The sequence below is a fragment of the Bos javanicus genome, chromosome 17 (assembly GCF_032452875.1).
Source record: "Bos javanicus breed banteng chromosome 17, ARS-OSU_banteng_1.0, whole genome shotgun sequence".
Taxonomy (NCBI): Eukaryota; Metazoa; Chordata; class Mammalia; order Artiodactyla; family Bovidae; genus Bos; species Bos javanicus.
The window spans coordinates 42,294,000-42,300,000 of NC_083884.1; the positions used below are offsets into that span (position 1 = coordinate 42,294,000).

General features: G+C 30.3%; 1 protein-coding gene across 3 annotated transcripts in view; it reads right to left on the bottom strand.

Annotated features, from left to right (window-relative positions):
• Positions 1-4,745: 4,745 nt before the first annotated feature.
• The window catches only part of GRIA2 (glutamate ionotropic receptor AMPA type subunit 2), a 186,095-nt gene continuing 184,839 nt past the window's right edge, over positions 4,746-6,001 (bottom strand). For all 3 annotated transcript variants that reach the window (XM_061384342.1, XM_061384338.1, XM_061384339.1), the window contains one exon: positions 4,746-6,001. This exon is cut by the window's right edge and continues 1,509 nt beyond it. The gene's annotated coding sequence lies outside the window, so the exon portion shown is untranslated.

Below are 6,001 nucleotides of genomic sequence, written 5' to 3' on the forward strand. Positions count from 1 at the left end.
TTTTTCCTAGCTCCAGATACCCTTTTTTCCTAACTCCAGAAAACTGTTTCCAGATTTTGAAGCACAATTTTATTCACCATAAGTTATTATTTTTTGATGAAGAAAATACAAAACATGTTTACATGGATACCATGTAAACATGACTCCAAAATTCTTCCCTGCATGGAGATGTTTTGACAGCTAAGTATGAAGTATGAATATTAGAAATTCAATTTTGAAGAATCAAATACTTTGAAATAAATCTTAAATAAAAAACAGCAAGGTATAATTTGGGGCTTGATTTAATTACTTTGACTCATATGTCCTATGTTACTAATTGCTTTTCTTTCAAAAGCTCTTTTAAATTATCCTTAATAATGTACTTCAATCCACTGAATTTTTTTGAGTTAAAAAAACTTGAAGGTATGTTAGCAATGTTATAAATAATTAGCAGAATAAATGCTATAGAGGATGTGGAATATTTTTAATACACACATGAACATACACAAACACAGAAACACAAACAATATTAAATAAAAAAGAACAAAGACATGCTTGTCTCTTTAACACAAATAGCTGACAGAATAATGCACATAAAACAGACTTGAAAGGCATTTCAGATACAGACTAAGTATAGTTATAAACTCAAGAGTGCATTTTAATTTAGAGACAACCCCAAATAAAGATGACAAATGTCACACTGATTATCTATACCAAACCTCACTGAGAACTAAGGCACGTGTAAATGTCGATATGTTATCTCTCATCTCAGGATCACGCAGAACTCAGTGTCACATGTGACTACCATTCATGACTCAGACTTCAGTAAAATTGTCCTCTGATAGTTGAGAGAACAGGCAAGTCTAATTTAGGAAGGGAGAAATGGTGGCGGGGAAAAGAGACACAGGGAAAGCAAGAGCATATAGTTCATAATACTACAGATTTCCATTTTCATAAGAATCTCAACCACCTTGCAAATCATTTTCATTAGGCTATTTCCTTGTAAATCTATATATATTTACACAAAAGTGCTTTTATATACGGGTCAACTATATCCAACAGCTTCAGGTTTAAATAAATACATTTTTTTTCCTTTTTGTAATACAAAATTCTTGATAATAAGATGTTGGGGAGTGGGGAAGGTGATGTTTACATAAAAAACCTCTAAACTGCATTATATTATCTCAAAAAAAAGAAGAAAAATGGAAAACAAACATACATTAATTTATAATCGATGTTGGTTCTGATTCTTACCTAATAGTCTTTCTTATCTATTAATGTTGGTAATATAAGGAGTGATAATTAAAATACTATGATTATAATACATAGCTTCCTAAATGAAACAAAAAAATTTTTTTCTTTGATTTAGGAAATTCAACAAAAGTGTAGATCCCTCCAAAACACTTTCCATCTGAAGTAAAATACCCTCAATGAATTTAGGTGTGACGATGTAAATGTTTAAATAAAATTTTTAAAATAAGTAGTAACATTCATTTTAAGAATTTTTATGAATAAATTCTCAATTGACAGGCTTGTAGATATGAAATTACCAGCTTGTTTTAAAATACTTTTTCTTCAATTTTTTTGTTGGCAGTTTAAATGTCAGATGCTATTTAGCTGCTGACCAAAAATATATTGAATGATATTTGAATAAACTCTTATCTAAAGAAACAGATTCTAGAGATATACCATAATCATATATATGGCAACAATTTAGAATTACTAAACTGTGGTATTTGTTAATGGACTTACTCTTTGAAAATAGAGATAGAAATATTGATTGATTGTCAAATTTATGGACAAGCACAATTTATGAAACAGGATTTTTTTTGAGAAAGGAAAATATTTTGAGTCAATATTTAAAGAGATTGTTGATGAATGTTATCAGATATCTACTTTAAATTTAAATTTGAATGTCTTGAGTTAAAAATTGTTGGACACAGAGATATAACTCTTTAATTGTCAGAGTTATCCACATACTTAGATTATTTCTAAGTTGAATCAGATCAAAATCCACATGCTTTAAAGAAAACATCATTCCTAATCATCAGAATAGAGGTTTCCAGCTTAACCATTCCTTCAATTTCTATTTATTCAAGATACATTCAATAAATACTTGTTCAACTGAATGAATGCATAACAGAATTAGTGAATGTCTTGAGATAATAAAATATATTTGGAACTGAATACTAAACTTGATTTTTCTGCACCAAGTGGAACCCCAATGCATAAACTCATTTCTTTACTTTTTAAAGAAGAGAAATGTTGCCTTATGTTTTAACTGATCATATTACATTTCCTTTCATCATCCCAGGAGACAGTCCTAGCATCCACATCCTCCAGGTGAGAAGACAAGAGACCAAGGGAGACGTGAACAAAGGCAGGAAAAGCTAGAATCCTGGTTTTGACTCCCTCCCAAGTGGTTAATCCACTCCCCCACATTCCAATTTACAATAAAATGAAATTGGCACATGAACCTGAAAAGGAAGAAAAAAAAGAAAGAAACATGACCAAATTGTGATGAATTCAGACATATCCAATGAAGTAACAGTGCATTTATGCATATCCAAAAAGGAACTTGGTTCTGAAATAGAAAAACTGATGAATACCTAGTAGGGAAAAAAGACAATTAAAAAATAATCTGAACATGCTCGAGGGTAGAATTAAAATAGAAAATTGACTTGCATTCATTCTAAAGTGACTTAAAGAAGGAATTCTGATGAGCAAACATTAAAGATGAAAGAGCCTTCCTTTTCCTACAGAAATTCTGTAAATTGTACATGGAGGAATATAACAAATTTGCAATTATTGAATCAGAATATGCCCATGATGCAGAAATACAGCTTGACAGAAAATTTTTACTTCACTCTAGAAATTCTTAGTCATTTTTTTGTGGTTATTAAGAAGACTCTGAGACTGTCTTGTCTTAACTTTGACAAAATGAACTGCATTCTAAGTGACCTCAAAGTAAAATCTCAGGAAAGATTCTATTTCTCAAGTCAGAAGTAGATGGGTTAGCATGAAATAAAAGCCAAAAGGTGAGATGAATGAAACTTTAAAACTAGCTACCATTAGAAGTATAATATATAAAAAATTGCAAAAGAACAAGAAGAGAATGTAAAATGGTGAAGCAAGGAGGAAAATATATATATATAAACACACATATTCTTATGATCTAGATTTATACCAGGCACTTGCCTACTTGCACTGGATATTTGGTCATTTGTGTTAGTCTCTGGGCTTGAATATCTTTATTTTTATGTAAATATGTTTGAACCTTCATGTACTTAGAGGGCCATATGATATCTATGAGTTGTTTGAAACACAGAAATAGAGAAGTATAATTTATTGATTAATACCTAATAGAATCCCCAATGTCATGATCTAGTCCAAGCAACATATTATGAGGGTGAATCCCTTTTAAAAAATCTGACACAACTGTCAGAAAACATTTAGTGCAACCCCAAATTCTCATTCAGAATATCATGATGATTCATTTATACTTACCCATCTTTAATGCTGGTGATTAAAAATAAATCATTTTTTAGCATTGGAACACTTTGCACGAAATGTACTCTACTTTTAAGCAGATGTTTATATCATTTGATTTCCTTTAATAAGCTTATTTAGAATTCATACACCTGGAGAAGGAAATGGCAACCGACTCCAGTATTCTTGACTGGGAAATCCCATGGACAGTGGAGCCTGGTGGCTACAGTCCATGGGGTCACAAGAGAGTCAGACAAGACATAGTTACTAAACAACAACAAAGACTTCATATAAAATTTGTGGGACTTAACCAATAAACTCTCCAAAGTTCATAGTATATTACTAATAAACCTTACATCATCAATTAAAATTGGCAATATAGAACATGTGTAACTAATTCAATCCATACACCTACTCATTTCACTTCAATTAGAGGAAAATGGAATATTTACCTAAATTGCACCTAATTATACACAACAGAATTTCAGGCTCTCTAATAAATAAACTCTTACCCAGTCTAAAACAAGTTTAAAGACCCACATGTACCTTTTAAGGCATTAAAGTATTGAGTTTTGTTTATATTTCCTAGGCTGATAACTCTAGGATATGATGAGATAGGAAATAGAAAACTGGGAAGAAAATCACATTGTATAGTTTCTAATTATTTTCAATAATGTTTTTTTAATGGTATTGTCAAGGTGTTGTATTAAAGTCATCCTATAGGGTTATTATGCTGTTAATGCTTCTCTTCATTTGCTCTATTTATTACCATGACCACCAAAATATTCACAGCATTTGCAAAGTTATGATTGCAGAATGTTAAGATTACTGTATATTTAAGCAGAGCATTAGTACACTCAACTTTGAAACATTAAATATATTCAAACTGCAAACTTTTATACAAGATATTTTATGTGCAAGTTTGAGGAACTAAAATGGTTTAATTTTAGAATATATCTTAAAGCACTGTCTAAATATTTAGATGATCATCTTTGTAGAAAGACAAAGTTGCAAGATTTTTACTTTCTCATCAATACTCTCTTTCAATAAAATAAGACATGAACACTTTTTGGAAACATGTATGCCTGGAAATGTGTTACACTGTGGAATTTTTAAAGCAAGTTACTTTTCTGCTCTTCTGTTATGGTTATAACAGCAGCTGAGCTGACAAAACACAGAGCAAAATGAGGAACAAAATTAATAGTTATATTTCTACATATGCCCGAAACACTTAGTGAGTGTAAGCTCGGAATGTTGAAAATGTTAATGATTTTAGCTTAAAAAGTTATTTCTACTTTATTACAAGTGTATCATGCTAATGTATACACTGAGTAAAGGAGGTCCTTGTTGAGTAGAAACAGCTGGGTTTGCTTGGAACTACACGTAAGTACTTTTTTGTTTGTTTGTTTCTCATTATTATTAGTTTTAAGAACTATCTCATAAAAATAAATAAAGATCTTTGTCTTTTTTAAGAACATGTTTTATGTATGACTGAAGTTTTTACAACATCCGAAAAAGCCATCCGATGTTAGATTTAAAAATAAAATCAAAAGCATTTTCTGACATAGTACACATGAAAAATTGGAAATTCCAATATCTTCAATAGAAGTTGTAGAAAGTGTATGTCTCCTTGGAGCCTGACACCCACTTAACACAGCAGAAAATAAGGTACCATATACTGTAAACAAAAAAGTACATAAAGGACAGTTGTAAATTTACATAAGAATAGTTCATAAACATTTTGGTCTTTCCATAACAGTTTTTATATAAAATGAATAAAAAAACCTTTAGACAGCTGTCATCACTCTTGTTTGACCACATTTCACTTGATGCACACATATATATTTATATAACAATATATTGATGCACCGTTACATGGATATTATACTATGATTACTGCTTGTAACTGAGATGTGCATTATCCAATCAACATTATCCATAGTTGAAATACTCTTACATTTATGTATTCTTGTCATGTTGTATCTATAAAAACATGAAAATATAACTTTACATTATTTCAATTATTTACATTAGTTCAAGCTTGACAGAGAAAAATTGATAAGCTACAATTTGTAGAAGAGTAGGCCCAGAGGTACATTAAATAGCATTGATTGTATATTGTCATCTTTTTCATTTTTAAAAATCATTTTAAGTATACTATGGAAACAATTAGTCTGCAATTTGGTCATTCTAGCATTGATGATTTAAACTTAAAATGCACCTCCAACATTCCTGATGAGGAGAAATGCACTAAAATTATATTGTTTTATCCTGGAATTTGTGATTAGGGACAGCTAAATTTAAGGAAGTATATCATGATACCTCACACCACCACTTTCCATGCAAGTGATTGCTATTAAGACTCCACATTTCTCTTTCCCTTTGTGATACATAATAAATAAGAATGTTTTTAAGACACTTAGTAAAACACCAAGTGGGTGCCTGCAGAGATAGCAAAAATAAAAATATTAAAAATTATGACTGAGTGTTAATAATTTTAAACTCTGAATTAATTATATTGTAAAGGGCTTCG